General features: G+C 30.7%; 1 long non-coding RNA gene across 3 annotated transcripts; it reads right to left on the reverse strand.

The window, feature by feature from the left end:
- Positions 1–765: 765 nt before the first annotated feature.
- LOC141456466 (uncharacterized) lies at positions 766–26,947 on the reverse strand. Of its 3 annotated transcripts, none has more exons than XR_012459779.1 (3): positions 26,691–26,946; positions 24,665–24,791; positions 766–951 (listed from the first exon to the last, which is right to left on the reverse strand). It is a non-coding gene; the product is annotated as an uncharacterized lncRNA (long non-coding RNA). The 3 variants fall into 3 exon arrangements; XR_012459778.1 differs by lacking the exon at positions 766–951 and adding an exon at positions 4,371–6,948 and having other exon boundaries at positions 26,691–26,945; XR_012459780.1 differs by lacking the exon at positions 766–951 and adding an exon at positions 24,413–24,567 and having other exon boundaries at positions 26,691–26,947.
- Positions 26,948–27,950: the final 1,003 nt, after the last annotated feature.

Here is a 27,950-nt window from a genome sequence, read left to right on the forward strand (position 1 = left end):
TAATTCGCAACTATTTCAACATTCAAATAAATCAATGATGAAATCTCCATACTTACCATGTTACCTTATGGAGCTGATCTTCATGTTATCTTATCCATTATTGATTACATCTAGAGCATTTTAACATCAATTAAACCTTTATTCCGATAAATTAAATATTTTCCTTTGAATCTGAATAAAAAGTTGTTATTTTGTGCAATAGATGGTTAAAATTAGATTTTCCGAGTTAGTTGCAGAATGGTTTAATTTGTTATAAACAGAATTAACTAAGATTTTGTATGTAAAATACTACCGTACTACAATAAGTGTGAATGAAATTCAAATCATTTACTAAGGTTTAATACTTTCAGCCCTTGGCCGACTCACAGCCCTGTAAAGCTGAGACATAATCTAAAATGATTACTTTTGAGGGAATTTCTTTTAATGCTGCAGCACTTCCGTAAATAAGAGGTGATTCCCATCCATGTCTATTCCTGCAATATCCTAATAAGGAAATCTGCCTAACACTCTGTGGTGTTATCTTCCAGGTAATCTTATCCATTATTTATTAAAACTTGAGCATTTTTACGTGATTAAACCTTTTTGTTCATATATTCCTGTAGAATCGGAATGAGTATAGTAAAGATTCTGTGTTCAAGAAAGTTTTAATTTGATTGGAAAATTGAAAGGTACAATAACAAAAAATGACGAGTTTTTATTTAAAAAATGTTTATTTCACTTAAAAGAGTGCAGTAAACTGCTATTTTGAATATGAATTAAGTTCATATAATTACTAACACTCAGTTTTACTTTCTTGCGTTTTCTTTTTTAAAAGATTGATTATTTTTATTTAAACGTATAAAAAATTAACATTGATTTTCAAGGAAGTTGAGTTTGATTTGTAGGACGATTCAGTAGACGAACAATCTCATTGTATAATGTTATTCTTCAGAGTCGAAACTGGAGTGCTTCCTGCCAAAGAGGGTCGTCGAATTAAGACAAAATGAAAAAAAAAGGAAAATTAGTTCACATGTTTGCCACCAGGTTGCAGCACTTACTGGATTTGTTTACTATGTAAACAAAATTTAGTTCACATGTTTGCCACCAGGTAGCACTTAAACTGTTTATATACAACTGTCAAACAAGATGTGTCCTCAGTACGACTTCAGAGTCGTACTAGTGAGGAGTGGGCAATGTCGCTCGTCGCTCCAAAAATATCTAATCTAGTCAAAACACCTCTCTCCACACATACAATCTTGATAATAGGTCAATGGGTAATGGTTAGGGAGATGCGTTCACCTTTAATTTAAGCCGTATTACATAAATTTTACTGAAAACCGTTCTCTGAAAACATATTTTGAGACCACTTTTGGAGTACAACTTCAGCCCTAGGTCACACTCGTAAACTAGTATTTAAATAAAATTTTAAGTTTTACCACTAATTTATTATTAAACTTTACCTATTATTTAATTTAAATTCCAAATACGAAGAAAATCTATCGAGCAGATTTTCAAGAATTAGCCAAAGAAGGTCAGAAGTACAGGTGCTCATTTTTGCCTTAAAAAACAATTTCTAATGGAAAATAAACTTTTCAACTACTTATTTCAACTTGATAATTTAATATTCTTTCATTTTTCAAAAGAAAAGAATTAGTATCATTAATTTTTAACTGGAACTACTTTTTGTATTCTTCCGCAAAACCTTGTGCTTTTGAGTGACGTCATAAAGTAGTCCCAAATTATTTATTTTAAAAAAGACTTTAAAACTATTAATAGTGTGAGAAAATCATTTCTTTTATCTAAATTAACTTGTTATTAATCCATTTTAAACTGAATTATGCTTAAATTTAATTTTATAAAAAATCCAAGTTCAAATATGGCGACTAACGGATTTTTGCAGTCAGTTGCCATTGGGCTCCCGACCAGTGAACATCTATGCTGTTCACGTAAGTAAGATTTAATTATTTATTTAATTAAATTCAATCAAATTTTTATTAAATTTAATAAAGTGATACAAATATATTAATTTTACGGAGTTTTAGATATTTTTTTACTAAAAAATTAAAAGAATTGAATTAGCACGTGGTCGACCAATGAATCTTGCATGCCTGGACAAGCAATGATTCGTATTTCTTTAATTATATTTCTATTTCACTTTATTAATTTTTACATTTTAACATGAAATTAATTTTTGTTATTATTTTAAATATAATTTTTAATAAAAAATTACACAATTTAGCATGTGGTCGACCAACGAATCTTGCATGCTTGGACAAGCAATGATTCTTATTGCTTTAATTATTTTTCTATTTCACTTTATTAATTTTTACATATTGAATTTAAATTTATGTTTATTGTAATTTTAAATTTATTTATTTATTTATTTGAAGTAACTTGACTCTTGAAATAGCTTTAGACCTTGGAACATGCTTAAATTTGATTTTATAAAAAATCCAAGTTCAAATATGGCGACTAACGGATTTTTGCAGTCAGTTGCCATTGGGCTCCCGACCAGTGAACATCTATGCTGTTCACGTAAGTAAGATTTAATTATTTATTTAATTAAATTCAATCAAATTTTTATTAAATTTAATAAAGTGATACAAATATATTAATTTTACGGAGTTTTAGATATTTTTTTACTAAAAAATTAAAAGAATTGAATTAGCACGTGGTCTACCAATGAATCTTGCATGCCTGAACAAGCAATAATTCTTATTTCTTTAATTTTTCTATTTCACTTAATTAATTTTTACATTTTAACATGAAATTAATCTTCGGTATTATTTTTAATATTTTTTAACTAAAAAATTTAAAACAGTGAATTAGCACGTGGTCGACCAATGAATCTTGCATGCCTGGACAAGCAATGATTCGTATTTCTTTAATTATATTTCTATTTCACTTTATTAATTTTTACATTTTAACATGAAATTAATTTTTGTTATTATTTTAAATATAATTTTTAATAAAAAATTACACAATTTAGCATGTGGTCGACCAACGAATCTTGCATGCTTGGACAAGCAATGATTCTTATTGCTTTAATTATTTTTCTATTTCACTTTATTAATTTTTACATATTGAATTTAAATTTATGTTTATTGTAATTTTAAATTTATTTATTTATTTATTTGAAGTAACTTGACTCTTGAAATAGCTTTAGACCTTGGAACATGCTTAAATTTAATTTTATAAAAAATCCAAGTTCAAATATGGCGACTAACTGATTTTTACAGTCAGTTGCCATTGGGCTCCCGACCAGTGAACATCTATGCAGTTCACGTAAGTAAGATTTAATTATTTATTTAATTAAATTCAATCAAATTTTTATTAAATTTAATAAAGTGATACAAATATATTAATTTTACGGAGTTTTAGATATTTTTTTACTAAAAAATTAAAAGAATTGAATTAGCACGTGGTCTACCAATGAATCTTGCATGCCTGAACAAGCAATAATTCTTATTTCTTTAATTTTTCTATTTCACTTAATTAATTTTTACATTTTAACATGAAATTAATCTTCGGTATTATTTTTAATATTTTTTAACTAAAAAATTTAAAACAGTGAATTAGCACGTGGTCGACCAATGAATCTTGCATGCCTGGACAAGCAATGATTCGTATTTCTTTAATTATATTTCTATTTCACTTTATTAATTTTTACATTTTAACATGAAATTAATTTTTGTTATTATTTTAAATATAATTTTTAATAAAAAATTACACAATTTAGCATGTGGTCGACCAACGAATCTTGCATGCTTGGACAAGCAATGATTCTTATTGCTTTAATTATTTTTCTATTTCACTTTATTAATTTTTACATATTGAATTTAAATTTATGTTTATTGTAATTTTAAATTTATTTATTTATTTATTTGAAGTAACTTGACTCTTGAAATAGCTTTAGACCTTGGAACATGCTTAAATTTGATTTTATAAAAAATCCAAGTTCAAATATGGCGACTAACGGATTTTTGCAGTCAGTTGCCATTGGGCTCCCGACCAGTGAACATCTATGCTGTTCACGTAAGTAAGATTTAATTATTTATTTAATTAAATTCAATCAAATTTTTATTAAATTTAATAAAGTGATACAAATATATTAATTTTACGAAGTTTTAGATATTTTTTTACTAAAAAATTAAAAGAATTGAATTAGCACGTGGTCTACCAATGAATCTTGCATGCCTGGACAAGCAATGATTCTTATTGCTTTAATTATTTTTCTATTTCACTTTATTAATTTTTACATTTTAACATGAAATTAATTTTTGTTATTATTTTAAATATACTTTTTAATAAAAAATTACACAATTTAGCATGTGGTCGACCAACGAATCTTGCATACCTAGACAAGCAATAATTCTTATTTCTTTAATTAATTTTCGGAATTATTTTAAATATTTTTTAACTAAAAAATTTAAAAAAGTGAATTAGCACGTGGTCGACCAATGAATCTTGCATGCCTAGACAAGCAATGATTCGTATTTCTTTAATTATATTTCTATTTTACTTAATTAATTTTTACATTTTAACATAAAATTAATTTTCGGAATTATTTTAAAAAAGTGAATTAACACGTGGTCGACCAATGAATCTTGCATGCCTAGACAAGCAATAATTCTTATTTCTTTAATTATTTTTCTATTTTACTTAATTAATTTTTACATTTAATTATAAAATTAATTTTCGGAATTATTTTAAATATTTTTTAACTAAAAAATTTAAAACAGTGAATTAGCACGTGGTCGACCAATGAATCTTGCATGCCTGGACAAGCAATGATTCGTATTTCTTTAATTATATTTCTATTTCACTTTATTAATTTTTACATTTTAACATGAAATTAATTTTTGTTATTATTTTAAATATAATTTTTAATAAAAAATTACACAATTTAGCATGTGGTCGACCAACGAATCTTGCATGCTTGGACAAGCAATGATTCTTATTGCTTTAATTATTTTTCTATTTCACTTTATTAATTTTTACATATTGAATTTAAATTTATGTTTATTGTAATTTTAAATTTATTTATTTATTTATTTGAAGTAACTTGACTCTTGAAATAGCTTTAGACCTTGGAACATGCTTAAATTTAATTTTATAAAAAATCCAAGTTCAAATATGGCGACTAACTGATTTTTACAGTCAGTTGCCATTGGGCTCCCGACCAGTGAACATCTATGCAGTTCACGTAAGTAAGATTTAATTATTTATTTAATTAAATTCAATCAAATTTTTATTAAATTTAATAAAGTGATACAAATATATTAATTTTACGGAGTTTTAGATATTTTTTTACTAAAAAATTAAAAGAATTGAATTAGCACGTGGTCTACCAATGAATCTTGCATGCCTGAACAAGCAATAATTCTTATTTCTTTAATTTTTCTATTTCACTTAATTAATTTTTACATTTTAACATGAAATTAATCTTCGGTATTATTTTTAATATTTTTTAACTAAAAAATTTAAAACAGTGAATTAGCACGTGGTCGACCAATGAATCTTGCATGCCTGGACAAGCAATGATTCGTATTTCTTTAATTATATTTCTATTTCACTTTATTAATTTTTACATTTTAACATGAAATTAATTTTTGTTATTATTTTAAATATAATTTTTAATAAAAAATTACACAATTTAGCATGTGGTCGACCAACGAATCTTGCATGCTTGGACAAGCAATGATTCTTATTGCTTTAATTATTTTTCTATTTCACTTTATTAATTTTTACATATTGAATTTAAATTTATGTTTATTGTAATTTTAAATTTATTTATTTATTTATTTGAAGTAACTTGACTCTTGAAATAGCTTTAGACCTTGGAACATGCTTAAATTTGATTTTATAAAAAATCCAAGTTCAAATATGGCGACTAACGGATTTTTGCAGTCAGTTGCCATTGGGCTCCCGACCAGTGAACATCTATGCTGTTCACGTAAGTAAGATTTAATTATTTATTTAATTAAATTCAATCAAATTTTTATTAAATTTAATAAAGTGATACAAATATATTAATTTTACGAAGTTTTAGATATTTTTTTACTAAAAAATTAAAAGAATTGAATTAGCACGTGGTCTACCAATGAATCTTGCATGCCTGGACAAGCAATGATTCTTATTGCTTTAATTATTTTTCTATTTCACTTTATTAATTTTTACATTTTAACATGAAATTAATTTTTGTTATTATTTTAAATATACTTTTTAATAAAAAATTACACAATTTAGCATGTGGTCGACCAACGAATCTTGCATACCTAGACAAGCAATAATTCTTATTTCTTTAATTATTTTTCTATTTTACTTAATTAACTTTTACATTTAAACAAAAAATTAATTTTCGGAATTATTTTAAATATTTTTTAACTAAAAAATTTAAAAAAGTGAATTAGCACGTGGTCGACCAATGAATCTTGCATGCCTAGACAAGCAATGATTCGTATTTCTTTAATTATATTTCTATTTTACTTAATTAATTTTTACATTTTAACATAAAATTAATTTTCGGAATTATTTTAAAAAAGTGAATTAACACGTGGTCGACCAATGAATCTTGCATGCCTAGACAAGCAATAATTCTTATTTCTTTAATTATTTTTCTATTTTACTTAATTAATTTTTACATTTAATTATAAAATTAATTTTCGGAATTATTTTAAATATTTTTTAACTAAAAAATTTAAAAAAGTGAATTAGCACGTGGTCGACCAACGAATCTTGCATGCCTAGACAAGCAATGATTCGTATTTCTTTAATTATTTTTCTATTTCACTTTATTAATTTTTACATTTTGAATTTAAATTCATGTTTATTCTAATTTTAAATTATTTTTTTGTTTTAACTTAACTCTTGAAATAGCTTCAGACCTTGGGACATTTCTTAACACTTTTCTAAAACAATCAATAGTCCGAATTGTGAAGTATGTCATCCCGAACAGTCTTTACCAACCTTGAACAGAATAAGCAGGGGTTTAGCAAATTTTGGAAAAAAAAATAAGTAACAATATTTATTATTTTATTCAATAAGAACACTGCAAATTAAAATTTTATAATAGAAATTCAAATAGTTTAAAATAAAAGTAATTAATGAAATCAATTAAGGATTCAAATGAAACATGCTATAATCTACAATTGAGTGGATTTTGAAATAATTTTAAAGCGCACAATAAGAAAGGCAACCTTCACTTTGGAGTTAAGCATTGAACAAAAAGAAAGATATAAATATCTTTGATTTAAAATACACTAAGTGACTTTATATGATCCTTACGAGTAATGGGCTAGTCAATTACTTCATTAAAAAAATTTTAAGCTATGGAAAGATCCATCAATTGCTATTTAAAACAATTGGAGGGCATTTCGATTCCCTAAAAAGATTTCTTATGTTCTTAAATATAATATACTAGACTGAAGGAAATTAAAATATTATTCAAGGTTTATGAGAAATTTTATTATAACAAGTATTCCATTACACGTCAATACAGCAAATCTTAAAACGTTCTCAATTATTGAAAACAATATCTAGATTTTAAGTTTGTACAATGCATTAATAAGGAAATATAATCCTTAACCTCATAGTTATTGCGATAATCGGTAGGTAATTTTTGGGGAGCGAAATCTGATCTCTACCTCCTCGAGGTGCTCCCTGGGCAACTACTCCCGGGAGTAGGCTAACAGAGACAGTACACGTTTCAAAGCTCAATGTAGCTTCAGTTAACGCTTACTCTTACAAATTTTCGAGTATAATATTTCGCTTCAATGTTAATTATAATTCCACTTATTTTACATTTTCATATTTAATTAATATGGTGTAACTAATAGCATGATAATAATGCATGAAAAAATTAAATCATTTAACTAATTGCATGTTCACTCCTCACCTAAATGAATACTTGGAATTATAATTATTTAAAACATTTTAGTGGCCACTAACAATGTTTTTACTCGGTTTTTTAAGACTAAATATAAATCAAATATTAATTATAGTGTTAGATTTATCTCGGATACACATCTTGCACAACACTTCGTGACAAAAAACACTGGCTCCGATTTTATACATTACACGTTTCATTGTTTTAAAATCTTTTGTTTCTTGGTTGATTTGCTTAGTTTCAGGCTGGGGTTTCAGTTGTTAATCGTTTTCTTGTTGATTCTTAAATTTCATTTTCTTTGAAGACTTTGTTTTCTTCAAATCTCTATCTTTTTGTAATCCCACATACCCACCAGTCCGATCAAAAGAAACTATATCTTAGGAATTTCAATGGATGGCTAAATTACCTAATTTGTAAGTTAGGTTAAGCTTAGTTGTAAGTTGGGCAAGTGTGCCCCTGCCATATAAGAAGAAACCATATCAAAGGAATTTCAATTGATGACTAAGTTATCTATTTTATAAGTTAGGTTAAGCTTAGTTGTAAGTTGGGCAAGTGTGCCCCTGCCATATCAGAAGAAACCATATCAAAGGAATTTCAATTGATGACTAAGTTATCTATTTTATAAGTTAGGTTAAGCTTAGTTGTAAGTTGGGCAAGTGTGCCCCTGCCATATCAGAAGAAACCATATCAAAGGAATTTCAATTGATGACTAAATTACCTAGTTTGTAAGTTAGGTTAAGCTTAGTTGTAAGTTGGGCAAGTGTGCCCCTGCCATATAAGAAGAAACCATATCAGAGGAATTTCAAATGATGACTAAGTTATCTATTTTATAAGTTAGGTTAAGCTTAGTTGTAAGTTGGGCATGTGTACCCCTGCCATATCAGAAGAAACCATATCAAAGGAATTTCAATGGATGACTAAATTACCTAGTTTGTAAGTTAGGTTAAGCTTAGTTGTAAGTTGAGCAAGTGAGCCCCTGCCATATAGGAAGAAAACATATCATAGGAATTTCAATGGATGGCTAAATATCTAGTTTATAAGTTAGGTTAAGCTTGTACATTGTATTTAAAAAAAAGAAAAAAGATATCTTTTACTATTTTTCTCCCTAATCTTCTTGATATTAAGCACCAGTATAACGTTAAATTTTATGACCAACGGCAAAGCAGCTATGATATGGAAGCCAAAAATGGTAAATACGAATTAAATAAAATATCTAGTTTATAAGTTAGGTTAAGCTTAGTTGTAAGTTGGGCAAGTGCGCTCCTGCCATATAAGAAGAAACCATATCAAAGGAATTTCAATTGATGACTAAGTTATCTATTTTATAAGTTAGGTTAAGCTTAGTTGTAAGTTGGGCAAGTGTGCCCCTGCCATATCAGAAGAAACCATATCAAAGGAATTTCAATGGATGACTAAGTTATCTATTTTATAAGTTAGGTTAAGCTTAGTTGTAAGTTGGGCAAGTGTGCCCCTGCCATATCAGAAGAAACCATATCAAAGGAATTTCAATGGATGACTAAATTACCTAGTTTGTAAGTTAGGTTAAGCTTAGTTGTAAGTTGGGCAAGTGTGCCCCTGCCATATAAGAAGAAACCATATCAGAGGAATTTCAATTGATGACTAAGTTATCTATTTTATAAGTTAGGTTAAGCTTAGTTGTAAGTTGGGCAAGTGAACCCCTGCCATATAGGAAGAAAACATATCATAGGAATTTCAATGGATGACTAAATTACCTAGTTTATAAGTTAGGTTAAGCTTGTTCATTGTATTTAAAAAAAAGAAAAAAGATATCTTTTACTATTTTTCTCCCTAATCTTCTTGATATTAAGCACCAGTATGACGTTAAATTTTCTGACCAACGGCAAAGCAGCTATTATATGGAAGCCAAAAATGGTAAATACGAATTAAATAAAATATCTAGTTTATAAGTTAGGTTAAGCTTAGTTGTAAGTTGGGCAAGTGCGCTCCTGCCATATAAGAAGAAACCATATCAAAGGAATTTCAATTGATGACTAAGTTATCTATTTTATAAGTTAGGTTAAGCTTAGTTGTAAGTTGGGCAAGTGTGCTCCTGCCATATCAGAAGAAACCATATCAAAGGAATGTCAATGGATGACTAAATTACCTAGTTTGTAAGTTAGGTTAAGCTTAGTTGTAAGTTGGGCAAGTGTGTCCCTGCCATATAAGAAGAAACCATATCAAAGGAATTTCAATTGATGACTAAGTTATCTATTTTATAAGTTAGGTTAAGCTTAGTTGTAAGCTGGGCAAGTGTGCCCCTGCCATATCAGAAGAAACCATATCAAAGGAATTTCAATTGATGACTAAATTACCTAGTTTGTAAGTTAGGTTAAGCTTAGTTGTAAGTTGGGCAAGTGTGCCCATGCCATATCAGAAGAAACCATATCAAAGGAATTTCAATTGATGATTAAGTTATATATTTTATAAGTTAGGTTAAGCTTAGTTGTAAGTTGGGCAAGTGCGCTCCTGCCATATAAGAAGAAACCATATCAAAGGAATTTCAATTGATGACTAAGTTATCTATTTTATAAGTTAGGTTAAGCTTAGTTGTAAGTTGGGCAAGTGTGCCCCTGCCATATCAGAAGAAACCATATCAAAGGAATTTCAATGGGTGACTAAATTACCTAGTTTGTAAGTTAGGTTAAGCTTAGTTGTAAGTTGGGCAAGTGTGCCCGTACCATATAAGAAGTAACCATATCAAAGGAATTTCAAAAGATGACTAAAGTATCTAGTTTATAAGTTAGGTTAAGCTTAGTTGTAAGTTGGGCAAGTGTGCTCCTGCCATATAAGAAGAAACCATATCAAAGGAATTTCAATTGATGACTAAGTTATCTATTTTATAAGTTAGGTTAAGCTTAGTTGTAAGTTGGGTAAGTGTGCCCCTGCCATATCAGAAGAAACCATATCAAAGGAATTTCAATGGATGACTAAATTACCTAATTTGTAAGTTAGGTTAAGCTTAGTTGTAAGTTGGGCAAGTGTGCCCCTGCCATATAAGAAGAAACCATATCAAAGGAATTTCAATTGATGACTAAGTTATCTATTTTATAAGTTAGGTTAAGCTTAGTTGTAAGTTGGGCAAGTGTGCCCCTGCCATATCAGAAGAAACCATATCAAAGGAATTTCAATTGATGACTAAATTACCTAGTTTGTAAGTTAGGTTAAGCTTAGTTGTAAGTTGGGCAAGTGTGCCCCTGCCATATAAGAAGAAACCATATCAGAGGAATTTCAATTGATGACTAAGTTATCTATTTTATAAGTTAGGTTAAGCTTAGTTGTAAGTTGGGCATGTGTACCCCTGCCATATCAGAAGAAACCATATCAAAGGAATTTCAATGGATGACTAAATTACCTAGTTTGTAAGTTAGGTTAAGCTTAGTTGTAAGTTGAGCAAGTGAGCCCCTGCCATATAGGAAGAAAACATATCATAGGAATTTCAATGGATGGCTAAATATCTAGTTTATAAGTTAGGTTAAGCTTGTACATTGTATTTAAAAAAAAGAAAAAAGATATCTTTTACTATTTTTCTCCCTAATCTTCTTGATATTAAGCACCAGTATAACGTTAAATTTTATGACCAACGGCAAAGCAGCTATCATATGGAAGCCAAAAATGGTAAATACGAATTAAATAAAATATCTAGTTTATAAGTTAGGTTAAGCTTAGTTGTAAGTTGGGCAAGTGTGCCCCTGCCATATCAGAAGAAACCATATCAAAGGAATTTCAATGGATGACTAAGTTATCTATTTTATAAGTTAGGTTAAGCTTACTTGTAAGTTGGGCAAGTGTGCCCCTGCCATATCAGAAGAAACCATATCAAAGAAATTTCAATTGATGACTAAATTACCTAGTTTGTAAGTTAGGTTAAGCTTAGTTGTAAGTTGGGCAAGTGTGCCCCTGCCATATAAGAAGAAACCATATCAAAGGAATTTCAATTGATGACTAAGTTATCTATTTTATAAGTTAGGTTAAGCTTAGTTGTAAGTTGGGCATGTGTACCCCTGCCATATCAGAAGAAACCATATCAAAGGAATTTCAATGGATGACTAAATTACCTAGTTTGTAAGTTAGGTTAAGCTTAGTTGTAAGTTGGGCAAGTGTGCCCCTGCCATATAAGAAGAAACCATATCAGAGGAATTTCAATTGATGACTAAGTTATCTATTTTATAAGTTAGGTTAAGCTTAGTTGTAAGTTGGGCAAGTGAACCCCTGCCATATAGGAAGAAAACATATCATAGGAATTTCAATGGATGACTAAATTACCTAGTTTATAAGTTAGGTTAAGCTTGTTCATTGTATTTAAAAAAAAGAAAAAAGATATCTTTTACTATTTTTCTCCCTAATCTTCTTGATATTAAGCACCAGTATGACGTTAAATTTTCTGACCAACGGCAAAGGAGCTATTATATGGAAGCCAAAAATGGTAAATACGAATTAAATAAAATATCTAGTTTATAAGTTAGGTTAAGCTTAGTTGTAAGTTGGGCAAGTGCGCTCCTGCCATATAAGAAGAAACCATATCAAAGGAATTTCAATTGATGACTAAGTTATCTATTTTATAAGTTAGGTTAAGCTTAGTTGTAAGATGGGCAAGTGTGCTCCTGCCATATCAGAAGAAACCATATCAAAGGAATGTCAATGGATGACTAAATTACCTAGTTTGTAAGTTAGGTTAAGCTTAGTTTTAAGTTGGGCAAGTGTGTCCCTGCCATATAAGAAGAAACCATATCAAAGGAATTTCAATTGATGACTAAGTTATCTATTTTATAAGTTAGGTTAAGCTTAGTTGTAAGCTGGGCAAGTGTGCCCCTGCCATATCAGAAGAAACCATATCAAAGGAATTTCAATTGATGACTAAATTACCTAGTTTGTAAGTTAGGTTAAGCTTAGTTGTAAGTTGGGCAAGTGTGCCCATGCCATATCAGAAGAAACCATATCAAAGGAATTTCAATTGATGATTAAGTTATATATTTTATAAGTTAGGTTAAGCTTAGTTGTAAGTTGGGCATGTATGCCCCTGCCATATCAGAAGAAACCATATCAAAGGAATTTCAATTGATGATTAAGTTATCTATTTTATAAGTTAGGTTAAGCTTAGTTGTAAGTTGGGCAAGTGTGCCCCTGCCATATAAGAAAAAACCATATCAGAGGAATTTCAATTGATGACTAAATATCTAGTTTATAAGTTAGGTTAAGCTTGTACATTGTATTTAAAAAAAAGAAAAAAGATATCTTTTACTATTTTTCTCCCTAATCTTCTTGATATTAAGCACCAGTACGACGTTAAATTTTCTGACCAACGAAAAAGCAGCTATTATATGGAAGCCAAAAATGGTAAATACGAATTAAATAAAATATCTAGTTTATAAGTTAGGTTAAGCTTAGTTGTAAGTTGGGCAAGTGCGCTCCTGCCATATAAGAAGAAACCATATCAAAGGAATTTCAATTGATGACTAAGTTATCTATTTTATAAGTTAGGTTAAGCTTAGTTGTAAGTTGGGCAAGTGTGCTCCTGCCATATCAGAAGAAACCATATCAAAGGAATGTCAATGGATGACTAAATTACCTAGTTTGTAAGTTAGGTTAAGCTTAGTTGTAAGTTGGGCAAGTGTGTCCCTGCCATATAAGAAGAAACCATATCAAAGGAATTTCAATTGATGACTAAGTTATCTATTTTATAAGTTAGGTTAAGCTTAGTTGTAAGCTGGGCAAGTGTGCCCCTGCTATATCAGAAGAAACCATATCAAAGGAATTTCAATTGATGACTAAATTACCTAGTTTGTAAGTTAGGTTAAGCTTAGTTGTAAGTTGGGCAAGTGTGCCCATGCCATATCAGAAGAAACTATATCAAAGGAATTTCAATTGATGATTAAGTTATATATTTTATAAGTTAGGTTAAGCTTAGTTGTAAGTTGGGCATGTATGCCCCTGCCATATCAGAAGAAACCATATCAAAGGAATTTCAATTGATGATTAAGTTATCTATTTTATAAGTTAGGTTAAGCTTAGTTGTAAGTTGGGCAAGTGTGCCCCTGCCATATAAGAAAAAACCATATCAGAGGAATTTCAATTGATGACTAAATATCTAGTTTATAAGTTAGGTTAAGCTTGTACATTGTATTTAAAAAAAAGAAAAAAGATATCTTTTACTATTTTTCTCCCTAATCTTCTTGATATTAAGCACCAGTACGACGTTAAATTTTCTGACCAACGAAAAAGCAGCTATTATATGGAAGCCAAAAATGGTAAATACGAATTAAATAAAATATCTAGTTTATAAGTTAGGTTAAGCTTAGTTGTAAGTTGGGCAAGTGCGCTCCTGCCATATAAGAAGAAACCATATCAAAGGAATTTCAATTGATGACTAAGTTATCTATTTTATAAGTTAGGTTAAGCTTAGTTGTAAGTTGGGCAAGTGTGCCCCTGCCATATCAGAAGAAACCATATCAAAGGAATTTCAATGGGTGACTAAATTACCTAGTTTGTAAGTTAGGTTAAGCTTAGTTGTAAGTTGGGCAAGTGTGCCCGTACCATATAAGAAGTAACCATATCAAAGGAATTTCAATTGATGACTAAGTTATCTATTTTATAAGTTAGGTTAAGCTTAGTTGTAAGTTGGGCAAGTGTGCCCCTCCCATATCAGAAGAAACCATATCAAAGGAATTTCAATTGATGACTAAATTACCTAGTTTGTAAGTTAGGTTAAGCTTAGTTGTAAGTTGGGCATGTATACCCCTGCCATATCAGAAGAAACCATATCAAAGGAATTTCAATGGATGACTAAATTACCTAGTTTGTAAGTTAGGTTAAGCTTAGTTGTAAGTTGGGCAAGTGTGCCCCTGCCATATAAGAAGAAACCATATCAAAGGAATTTCAATGGATGACTAAATTACCTAGTTTGTAAGTTAGGTTAAGCTTAGTTGTATGTTGGGAAAGTGTGCCCCTGCCATATAAGAAGTAACCATATCAAAGGATATTCAATTGATGACTAAGTTATCTATTTTATAAGTTAGGTTAAGCTTAGTTGTAAGTTGGGCAAGTGTGCCCCTGCCATATAGGAAGAAAACATATCATAGGAATTTCAATTGATGGCTAAATATCTAGTTTATAAGTTAGGTTAAGCTTAGTTGTAAGTTGGGCAAGTGAGCCCCTGCCATATAAGAAGAAACCGTATCTTAGGAATTTTAATGGATGGCTAAATTATCTAGTTTGTAAGTTAGATTAAGATTAGTTGTAAGTTGGGCAAGTGTGCCCCGCCATATAAGAAGAAACCATATCTTCGGAATTTCAAAGGATGGCTAAAGTATCTAGTTTATAAGTTAGGTTAAGCTTAGTTGTAAGTTGGGCAAGTGTGCCCCTGCCATATAAGAAGAAACCGTATCTTAGGAATTTCAAAGGATGACTAATGTATTTAGTTTGTAAGTTAGGTTAAGCTGGGCAAGTGTGCCCCGGCCATATAAGAAGAAACCATATATTCGGAATTTCAAAGGATGGCTAAAGTATCTAGTTTATAAGTTAGGTTATGCTTAGTTGTAAGTCGGGCAGTATGCCCGTGCCATATCAGAAGAAACCATATCTTAGGAATTTCAATGGATGCCTGATGTAATTAGTTTAGAAGTTAGCTTAGTTTTTAACTTAGTGGAGTGTCCGTCCTTCAGCTCAGAAGAAAACCATATCATTAGACACCTCAGTAGTGGATCTCAAAGTAGTTGATAAGTAGTATTTAAGGAAATTGTTTGGAACAAATAGTTTATTTAGTTACATACTGACTATCATAGTAATTTCAGTGCAAGTCATCTGATAAATACACAACTTAAACTAATTTAAGTGAACACTTCTATTTTGTTTTGCCGACTGTTGAAGTACTCTTGATGTATTGGTATATGTTTAAATTTCACTTGTATTTTTTGTTTTACACTTAGCATTATTGTTGCATTTAAGTGGCTTTTTCTCTTTTAGAACCGATAGAGTATATTTCCTGGCAATATAGTTTTATTAATTAATCTTCGTTTTAATCTTAAAAAGAAGGTTGTATTTAGGTAAAAGAGTGACATTGATTGGAAGAAGAAAACGGTTAACAGGTTAAAAGCGTTCGGTGGTTACTAGAAACCTGTCGGGATTGTTTCATTTCAAATTCGTCTTAGGGTAGATGATCTTTTCTAGTTATTATTGATAGCATTCTAAATGCAGTCTTATTGTTTCTACATTAATAGCTTTGTAGTCATTTGAAAATCTTTAGGAGTTCTATTATTAATAATTTTAACTCTTACTTTTACAAATTTTCTAGTATGATATTTCGCTTCAAGGTTAATTATAATTCCACTTATTTTACATTTTCATTTTCAATTAATATGGTGTAACTAATAGCATGATAATAATGCATGAAAAAATTAAATCATTTCACTAATTGCATGTTCACTAATCACCTAAATGAATACTTGGAATTATAATTATTTAAAACATTTTAGTGGCCACTAACAATGTTTTTACTCGGTTTTTTAAGACTAAATGTGAATCAAATGTACCGACTGATTAATTATTGTGTTAGATTTATCTCGGATACACATCCTGCACAACACTTCGTGACAAAAAACACTGGCTCCGATTTTATACATTACACGTTTCATTGTTTTAAAATCTTTTGTTTCTTGGTTGATTTGTTTAATTTCAGGCTGGGGTTTCAGTTGTTAATCGTCTTCTTGTTCTTTCTTGAATTTCGTTTTCGTTCTTGGTTTTGCAGACTTTGTTTTCTTCAAGTCTGTATCTTTTTGTAAGCCCAATTACCCACCAGTCCAAAAACCTTTCTTTTCCGAACGCCTTTCTTATAATACCCCTATTTCCCTAATAGCCCCATCCTATACATAACCTAGAAATCTAGGTTTAACTCATTCTAGTCATTGGTCAATGCAGACAGATCTCCCTGTATATCCCTCAATCACTAAACGATATTCTTACCCTATCCCCTTTTCCACAAATTTTATCCCAATCCATTTTTCAAACTCTTTTGTATGGAGTTCTACGTAAACCTATGGCTGCTTAAATGACCAACTAGAATGCGGATGTGGGTAGAAAGGCGTTCTTTGGGGAGCGAAAACTGATCTCTACCTCCTCGAGGTGCTCCCCGGGCAACTACTCCCGGAAGTAGGCTAACAGAGACAGTACATTTTTTAAAGCTCAAATGTAGCTTCAATTTAAATTTTTTCCAAATTTAATTAAACTTTATAAATAGAAATATATTCATCAACCATAAGCGAAATGATAAATTAGAACTGTTTTAAAAGGGTTGTAGAATATGAAAGTGTTATCTCGTGCAGTTTCGCGAAAGTTTCGAGATATATATGAAAAATGGCTAAAAAATATATACCTCAACTGCTACAGCTCGAACTTAAAATAAAACTAATAATATTTCGTCATTTCTAGAGCAAGCGTGTTTAATTGTTTTCAACTTTTTTCTGTATTGATATCTGCTTTTCACTTAAATTTGCCTTTTTCCTTTTATGATCGAAACTTAAATTAACTAGCGAAAAATTCATTGCCACCTAAATACACAATTTCTGTACTAATATAAGAATCAGCGTTCTTTTAAAATCAATAATGGATTATTTACAAAAACAAGTAAAAGTGATAAACAGAAAAATATATACATAGCGATACTTCATGACAGAATAAACATTCTGACCTAACACAATTAAAGAAGGCCTTCTGTTGCTTTAAGTATAGTTTATTTAGTGACGTTACACTGAAACAACATTATAGTTTACTAACAAATTAAACTATTCATGTTCCAAACAATTAGTTTTAAGTATAGTTAAGATAATTAATAAGATCAAGGATAATGAAGAACGTCAATGATAATGAAGATGTGGAACAAGCTTTGATGTGGAAACCAAAAAATTTAAATGCTACTTAGTTATAAGTTAGTTTTAAGTAACTCTAATCCCAAGCTGTGATGAAGAAAACCAACTTCAGTTAAGTTAGTTTTAAGAGACTTTAAGCTTGTACATTGTATTTAAAAAAAAAAAAAAAAAAAGATATCATTTACTATTTTTCTTTCTAATCTTCTTGATATAAAGCACCAGTATGACATTAAATTTTATGACCAAGGGCAATGAAGCTATGATATGGAAGCCAAAAATGGTAAATACGAATTAAACAAAATATCTAGTTTGTAAGTTAGGTTAAGCTTAGTTGTAAGTTGGGCAAGTGCGCTCCTGCCATATAAGAAGAAACCATATCAAAGGAATTTCAATTGATGACTAAGTTATCTATTTTATAAGTTAGGTTAAGCTTAGTTGTAAGTTGGGCAAGTGTGCCCCTGCCATATCAGAAGAAACCATATCAAAGGAATTTCAATGGATGACTAAATTACATAGTTTGTAAGTTAGGTTAAGCTTAGTTGTAAGTTGGGCAAGTCAGCCCCTGCCATATAAGAAGAAACCATATCATAGGAATTTCAAAGGATGATTAATGTATTTAGTTTGTAAGTTAGGTTAAGCTTAGTTGTAAGTTGGGCAAGTGAGCCCCTGCCATATAAGAAGAAACCATATCATAGGAATTTCAATGGATGACTAAATTATCTAGTTTATAAGTTAGGTTAAGCTTAGTTGTAAGTTGGGCAAGTGAGCCCCTGCCATATAAGAAGAAACCATATCTTAGGAATTTCAAAGGATGACTAATGTATTTAGTTTGTAAGTTAGGTTAAGCTTAGTTGTAAGTTGGGCAAGTGAGCCCCTGCCATATAAGAAGAAACCATATCTTAGGAATTTCAAAGGATGACTAATGTATTTAGTTTGTAAGTTAGGTTAAGCTTAGTTGTAAGCTGGGCAAGTGTGCCCCTGCCATATCAGAAGAAACCATATCATAGGAATTTCAATGGATGACTAAATTATCTAGTTTATAAGTTAGGTTTAGCTTAGTTGTAAGTTGGGCAAGTGAGCCCCTGCCATATAAGAAGAAACCATATCTTAGGAATTTCAAAGGATGACTAATGTATTTAGTTTGTAAGTTAGGTTAAGCTTAGTTGTAAGCTGGGCAAGTGTGCCCCTGCCATATCAGAAGAAACCATATCTTCGGAATTTCTATGGATGACTAAATATCTAGTTTATAAGTTAGGTTAACCTTAGTTGTTAAGTTGGGCAAGTGTGCCCCTGCCATATAAGAAGAAACCATATCTTAGGAATTTCAAAGGATGACTAATGTATTTAATTTGTAAGTTAGGTTAAGCTTAGTTGTAAGTTGGGAAGTGGGCCCCTGCCATATAAGAAGAAACCATATCTTCGGAATTTCAAAGGATGGCTAAAGTATCTAGTTTATAAGTTAGGTTTAGCTTAGTTGTAAGTTGGGCAAGTGAGCCCCTGCCATATAAGAAGAAACCATATCAAAGGAATTTCAATTGATGACTAAGTTATCTATTTTATAAGTTAGGTTAAGCTTAGTTGTAAGTTGGGCAAGTGTGCCCCTGCCATATCAGAAGAAACCATATCAAAGGAATTTCAATGGATGATTTAATTATATAGTTTGTAAGTTAGGTTAAGCTTAGTTGTAAGTTGGACAAGTGAGCCCCTGCCATATAAGAAGAAACCATATCAAAGGAATTTCAATTGATGACTAAGTTATCTATTTTATAAGTTAGGTTAAGCTTAGTTGTAAGTTGGGCAAGTGTGCCCCTGCCATATCAGAAGAAACCATATCAAAGGAATTTCAATGGATGACTAAATATCTAGTTTATAAGTTAGGTTAACCTTAGTTGTTAAGTTGGGCAAGTGTGCCCCTGCCATATAAGAAGAAACCATATCTTCGGAATTTCAAAGGATGGCTAAAGTATCTAGTTTATAAGTTAGGTTTAGCTTAGTTGTAAGTTGGGCAAGTGAGCCCCTGCCATATAAGAAGAAACCATATCAAAGGAATTTCAATGGATGACTAAATTATCTAGTTTATAAGTTAGGTTAAGCTTAGTTGTAAGTTGGGCAAGTGAGCCCCTGCCATATAAGAAGAAACCATATTAGGAATTTCAAAGGATGACTAATGTATTTAGTTTGTAAGTTAGGTTAAGCTTAGTTGTAAGTTGGGCAAGTGAGCCCCTGCCATATAAGAAGAAACCATATCTTAGGAATTTCAAAGGATGACTAATGTATTTAGTTTGTAAGTTAGGTTAAGCTTAGTTGTAAGCTGGGCAAGTGTGCCCCTGCCATATCAGAAGAAACCATATCATAGGAATTTCAATGGATGACTAAATTATCTAGTTTATAAGTTAGGTTTAGCTTAGTTGTAAGTTGGGCAAGTGAGCCCCTGCCATATAAGAAGAAACCATATCTTAGGAATTTCAAAGGATGACTAATGTATTTAGTTTGTAAGTTAGGTTAAGCTTAGTTGTAAGCTGGGCAAGTGTGCCCCTGCCATATCAGAAGAAACCATATCTTCGGAATTTCTATGGATGACTAAATATCTAGTTTATAAGTTAGGTTAACCTTAGTTGTTAAGTTGGGCAAGTGTGCCCCTGCCATATAAGAAGAAACCATATCTTAGGAATTTCAAAGGATGACTAATGTATTTAATTTGTAAGTTAGGTTAAGCTTAGTTGTAAGTTGGGCAAGTGGGCCCCTGCCATATAAGAAGAAACCATATCTTCGGAATTTCAAAGGATGGCTAAAGTATCTAGTTTATAAGTTAGGTTTAGCTTAGTTGTAAGTTGGGCAAGTGAGCCCCTGCCATATAAGAAGAAACCATATCAAAGGAATTTCAATTGATGACTAAGTTATCTATTTTATAAGTTAGGTTAAGCTTAGTTGTAAGTTGGGCAAGTGTGCCCCTGCCATATCAGAAGAAACCATATCAAAGGAATTTCAATGGATGATTTAATTATATAGTTTGTAAGTTAGGTTAAGCTTAGTTGTAAGTTGGACAAGTGAGCCCCTGCCATATAAGAAGAAACCATATCAAAGGAATTTCAATTGATGACTAAGTTATCTATTTTATAAGTTAGGTTAAGCTTAGTTGTAAGTTGGGCAAGTGTGCCCCTGCCATATCAGAAGAAACCATATCAAAGGAATTTCAATGGATGACTAAATATCTAGTTTATAAGTTAGGTTAAGCTTAGTTGTTAAGTTGGGCAAGTGTGCCCCTGCCATATAAGAAGAAACCATATCTTCGGAATTTCAAAGGATGGCTAAAGTATCTAGTTTATAAGTTAGGTTTAGCTTAGTTGTAAGTTGGGCAAGTGAGCCCCTGCCATATAAGAAGAAACCATATCAAAGGAATTTCAATTGATGACTAAGTTATCTATTTTATAAGTTAGGTTAAGCTTAGTTGTAAGTTGGGCAAGTGTGCCCCTGCCATATCAGAAGAAACCATATCAAAGGAATTTCAATGGATGATTTAATTATATAGTTTGTAAGTTAGGTTAAGCTTAGTTGTAAGTTGGACAAATGAGCCCCTGCCATATAAGAAGAAACCATATCAAAGGAATATTCAATTGATGACTAAGTTATCTATTTTATAAGTTAGGTTAAGCTTAGTTGTAAGTTGGGCAAGTGTGCCCCTGCTATATCGGAAGAAACCATATCAAAGGAATTTCAATGGATGATTTAATTATATAGTTTGTAAGTTAGGTTAAGCTTAGTTGTAAGTTGGACAAGTGAGCCCCTGCCATATAGGAAAAAAACATATCTTAGGAATTTCAATGGATGGCTAAATATCTAGTTTATAAGTTACGTTAAACTTGTACATTGTATTTAAAAAAAAGATATCTTTTACTATTTTTCTCCCTAATCTTCTTGATATTAAGCACCAGTATGACATTAAATTTTATGAACAAGGGCAGAGCAGCTATGATATGGAAGTCAAAATGGTTAATACGAATTAAATAACTAAGAAACTATAGAAGTGAGCCAAATCCCGACACTCAGTGATGTGGAAGTCAAACATAGTTTTAAATTAATTAATTTAGTAAATTTGTAGTTATAAGTGTGATGCAGTGATGGGAAAACAAAAAAATTGTGTTAACAAGTTAATTTTAGAAAAAAGCTTAAATTATTCTGGGGACAAATTATTGTTTAGTTGTTAATTAGTTATAAGATATTAGTTAAAAAACGCTAATTCCAAGCTGCGATAAGGAAGCCGAATACCATATAAATGCTTATTATTAATAAGTTAGTTATAAGAAACGCTAGACCTAAGCTCTAATGAGGAAAAAGCTCATAATTAGCTTAGTTAGCTATAAGCTAGTTTTAAGAAAACGCTAGCGCTAATGCTGTGATGAGGAAACCAAACATCGTTCAGTAATTAAGTTCCTAGTTTCAAATAATAGTTATAATTCTGATGCAGTGATGTGGAAACCAATATTTTTTCAAACGTAATTTAGTTAGTTAGTTAGTTAGTTTTATAAGATAGTTATAATCTTCTTGTGATGATGTGAACACCAAAAAAAATTTCAAACGTAGTTAAATTAGTTAATTTACTAACTCTTAAGTAAGTATAAACCAGAAGCTGTGATGTGAAAACGGTGACATATAATACGAAGTTATATGATTCGCACATGTACCAACTTTGATGTCACACAGGAGATGGATAAATAGAGAAAGGAATCTAACTCTACAATATTTTTACATACTCGTATGTGACATGTTTTTAAAATTCTCATCCAGGTAAAAAAAACAAACTTAGTTTTAAGAATTAGTTTTAATGAGGCTGGGATGATGTTATGGATGAGCAAAGTGGATATGGATGAAGGAATGGAATGGTAGTCCTACAAATATTTTGGATGTAATGGTAGATGGCTTAACGGACAATGGAGAAAAGAATATTTGGTGTTTGTTGAAATTGGTCCTTTCGTTGTTGCAAAATCTTAGTTATTTTGTTTTTGTTGATTGGATCTATTGTAGTTTGTATAATCTCGCATTTGCTTTGAGTGCTATTAGTTGAATTGATACTCCAAAAAATGATTCACATGGACTTTATAAAAACAATTCTTTCCTAGTGTTCCATACTTAGTATTAATTTCAATTGAATTATAATCACTGCTGTTCATCATATTTTGGGAAGCAGATTTGTAAACTCTGTTCTTATTAGTATTGACCCTCCATATTTATCATTAGCATTTATGTATTTTATTATTTGTCTCATGGCACTGACTGTTAATTATTTAGGCATTTATTCCTCCTGAAACTCATCAGTATTGATACACGTTGGAATTTCGTAAAGTTACAAGTTGATACTTGATTAAACTTTTCTTAGTGAATCTTTCCCTTATGTATTAGGAAGTAAGAATTGAAACTGACTATATCATAAGTGACAATAAAACTGATAGATGGCACTAGTTTTAGTTAAATTTTTAGTTGTCGTTTAGTTTAAATAGAGCGTTAGTTTTAGAGTAGAGATAGAATTAAGTATTAGTTATAAAAGTAGGTATAGTTTTAAGAATTAGTTATAAAAGTAGGTATAGTTTTAAGAACTAGTTATAGAAATAGGTATAGTTTTAAGCACATTTAAAGGCCATCACATCAGTTTACATTCATTGAAAAAGTTCAGGTGTTGTGAGATGCAGTTTTAATAGATAACTAACCTAATTTGTTTAAAATTCTTACTCCTACTACATTACGAGTATGTTACTAACCTGCATAAAACTAACTCCTACCCCAACTTCGTATAAAAGATAAGTGAATTTGAAGCTAATTTCCAGACATGCAATTTCACTCTTTTATTCCTCTAAAACTAGCTGCACCTTACGCTCCTTTGCACGTTAATAAAAAAATAATTGCTTGCATAAAAGTGACAATTCTTCTTGAGGTCACTACTAATACGATATATTTTAAAAGTATGGTACCATAATACTAATATCCGGACGAATATAAAATAAAACGGTGCGATTTGTATTAGCGCGTCTTCTATGGAACGATAAAATCGGATATCCGGGTATTTAGGTAATCCGTGAACGTCAAAACATTCGCTATTAAATATCCACCGTCCGAATTACTATTTTATTTTTAAGAGCTTAAAAGATTATTCGGCGCGGAGCGTGTTCGAGAAGTAATTCGGTGTTGCAAACGGAACTAAATCGGTTACCTGTGTATTTCGATAGTATGTGATCTCTAGAACATTTATATACGACATATGTCGCCGAACAATTAAGTTACTGTTATTAATGTGCCAAGCAGAACTGGGCGCAGAGCATGTAGGAGTTCTATTTTAGTGAAATTGCTTGTCTTACTTCGAATTGAGTGCTTCAGTCTCAAAAAGTCTATTTGTACGGTTTTATGAGTATATTATAATTTTGATTAAACATTTATGTAGAATTTAAATTCTATAAAAGTTCAAAAAATGTGCTTTTATTTAATACGTTCAACGTTTTGAATTTAATGTTTTGGGATAGTTTTTCTTTCTGTTGAGAGTTTAATGTTCATGGACTTGTTTTCGCTGCAGTAGATTAACAATCCATAGGGATTAAACTCTAAATAGATGAAATCCTTTTTTTAGATTAGAAACGTGTGAAGTTAAATAAAAGTATTTTTGTTATTAGGGTTTATGTAAATTTTAAACGTGTTAGTAATCAAATATTTAGAAGCACAAGTACTTCTTTTCTTTTTGTGTTTACTTTGACTTTGATCTGCGAAATCTGAGTAGATTGTTAGGCGAACACAGAGCTTCGTTTCGTTTGGTTTGTGTTCTTTGTGAATTCTCGATAGCTGTTCCTCAGACAAAAATGGACCATTGTAAATTAATTGTATATTTAAAGTTTGTTACTTTTGTAACGTAGATAGTAAATGGAAGTAAACCTGATACCTCTTTTTTATGATTCTTTGATGTTCTTGGTTCATAGATTCTTTGTAGGCTGTTATTTCTGCTATGCAGCTAGAACATGGAACTAATCCAAACCACCGCATTACGTAAATCTACGTCTTACTCCAGCCTAGCAAAAATTAGAATAGAATAATCATTAGTTTTTAAAATTACATAGTTATAAGTTAAGGAAATTTTACCTATCATAACAGATCATTAGAAATCCAATGGGTGCCAACTGAAATCAGCTTTAAGGTAACTTGGCTACAAGACAGGAGAAATGACCCCTTTATGCCAGATGAATGTAATATCCTTAGAATCGCAATGGTAGCCTAACCAAATTCAAATTTTACGAAATATCACAGGATGCGACATGTGTTTAGTTTATAAAGTAATGGTTTAGATTAAGCTTTCAAAGTTCGCGTTTATATCTTAAGACCTAATCTATTGGTGTTCACATCTCATTTCAAGTAATTAAGTAATTTAGAAGTAAACCGTATGCACCCTCAAATTCAGACGAAACTATATCTTAGGAATTTCAAAGGATGGCCAAATATCTAGTTTATAAGTTAGGTTAAGCTTAGTTGTAAATTGGGCAAGTGTGCCCCTGCCATATAAGAAGAAACCATATCAAAGGAATTTCAGAGGATGACTAAATTATCTGGTTTATACGTTAGGGTAAGCTTAGTTGTAAGTTAGGTAAGTGTGCGCCGGCCATATAAGAAGAAACCATATCTTCAGAATTTCAAAGGATGGCTAAAGTATCTAGTTTATAAGTTAGGGTAAACTTAGTTGTAAATTGGGAAAGTGTGCCCCTGCCATATAAGAAGAAACCATATCAAAGGAATTTCAGAGGATGACTAAATTATCTGGTTTATAAGTTAGGGTAAGCTTAGTTGTAAGTTGGGCCAGTGAGCCCCACCAATTTAAGAAGAAACCATATCTTAGGAATTTCATAAGATGACTAAAGTATCTAGTTTATAAGTTAGGTTAAGCTTAGTTGTAAGTTGGACAAGTGTGTCCCTGCCATACAAGAAGAAACCGTATCTTAGGAATTTCATAGGATGACTAAAGCATCTAGTTTATAAGTTAGGTTAAGCTTAGTTGTAAGTTGGGCCAGTGAGCCCCACCAATTTAAGAAGAAACCATATCTTAGGAATTTCAAAGGATGGCTAAAGTATCTAGTTTATAGATTTTACCTATTACACGTTTCACTTATTTTTAATTTGTTGTTTCTTGGTTGATTTGTTTAATTTCAGGCTGAGGTTTCAGTTGTTAATCGTCTTCTTGTTGTTTCTAGAATTTCGTTTTCTTTGTTGGTTTTGCAGACTTGTTTTTTTTCAAGTCTGTATCTTTTTATAATGCCAATTACCCACCACTCCAAAAACCCTTTTCTTTCCGAACGTCTTTCTGATTATCCCCCTATTTCCCTAATTGCCCCATCGTATACATAACCTAGAAATCTAGGTTTACGCCATTCTAGTCACTGGTCTATGCAGACAGATTTCCCTGTATATCCCTTAATCACTAAACGATTTTATTACCCTATTCCCTTTTCCTCCAATTTTCTCCCAATCCATTTTTACAAGCTCCATTGACTGGAGTTCTCCTTAATCCTATGCCTGTTTTAAAGACCAACTAGAATGCGGACGTGCGTAGAAAGGCGTTCTTTGGGGAGCAAAAACTGATCTCTACCTCCTCGAGGTGCTCCCCGGACAACTACTCCCGGGAGTAGGCTAACAGAGGCAGTACACTTTTCAAAGCTCAAAAATAGCTTTCACTAAAATGTTTTCCAAATTTAATTTAACTTTATAAATACAAAGATTTTTATTAACGATAAATTTTCCTGTAAGGGGGAAGTGGACTAGTCACTTCTTTGGGGACCTTAACGTTCCTGCGGGTACCCTAGCCTAACAACACGAACAATAGGCTCATTTTAATGCAATTTTTTTTTAAAAAAAAATGCAGTTAAACTAGACTTACAATTCTTAATGTTTTCTAAAAAAATCAAAGAAAATCTATTACTTACTTTCCTAAAGTCGTAAATAGAAAATGTAGATTGCTAGGTGATTAAACTGGGAAACAGAGCACTCATATTTCACAACGTTTTCCAAATGAAACATCCTGCAGTCTTGTACACCTCTTGACTGCATTTCTGTTAAAATTAAATGTATTTATAGCAAAAAACCAAAACACTATTTAAAGAACCAAAGTATTCCATTTTGTTCTTTATTACCAAAAATCACAATACACCAAACTGTACAAATGGAGGGAAACTTCTAGAATCATGTGTCCCCACTTTACAGAAAGACAGTGTAGCAATTATATATTTAATATTTAACAATATGAAATATGTTATAATCAATTGAAAGTATTTTTAAATTTTAAATCATTTTTATAAAACCTTCTGAGAAGTAGTTATAATAATGTTTAAAATAATTTCTTATTTCTTTATAATGTTCCTGTGAACGAATCAAGATAACATATTTACTTTGATCCACTTGAGTTTGATTTAGTGACTTTTATCTAAATCACTAAATCATAAACAGAAAAAAATTCAAGAGAACTATTTTATGATTTTCTTTTACTATAATAATTGTTGAACTTCTTCCATTACACTTCGATACTGCTAATCTTAAAACGTCTCATTTTTTAAAGACTACATCTAAATTTTAAATTTGTACATTGCATTAACAAGAAAAGATATCCTTACATCTTATTGTTATTCTGATAATCAGTAGATGATTTTTGGGAAGCGAAATCTGATCTCTACCTCCTCGAGGTGCTCCCCGGGTAACCACTACCCCCGTGAGTAGGCTATCAGAGGCAGTACACTTTTCAAGCTCAAAAATAGCTTTCATTAAAATGTTTTCCAAATTTAATTTAACTTTATAAATACAAAGATTTTCATTAACGATAAGAGAAAAGACTACAAACTAAAAATTGTGACAGTTTTAATAGGGTTGTAGAATACATAGCAAGCGGGTTTAATTTTTTTCAACTTTTTTCTGTATTGTAACTTGTTCTCACTAAGATTGCTAGTTTTGGATGTGAAAATGGAAAACTGAATAATTTTCATTACTTTTACTGGTATTTCTTTCTTTTCTGTTTCTTTAATTGTATTGTTTAGCCAATCATAAATTATACAAATTAGATCGTCTATTCTTGGATTTGCAGATTCTGAAAATAGGGAATAATGTATAATTTTTATTACTTTTGCAATAGTTTCCTTGTGGTCGGTTTCTAACATTGTACATTAATGCCAAACGCATATTATACTCATTAGTTC

Source organism: Rhodnius prolixus, unplaced genomic scaffold, assembly GCF_049639745.1.
Source record: "Rhodnius prolixus isolate KJV_2025 unplaced genomic scaffold, Rpr scaffold_4, whole genome shotgun sequence".
NCBI lineage: Eukaryota > Metazoa > Arthropoda > Insecta > Hemiptera > Reduviidae > Rhodnius > Rhodnius prolixus.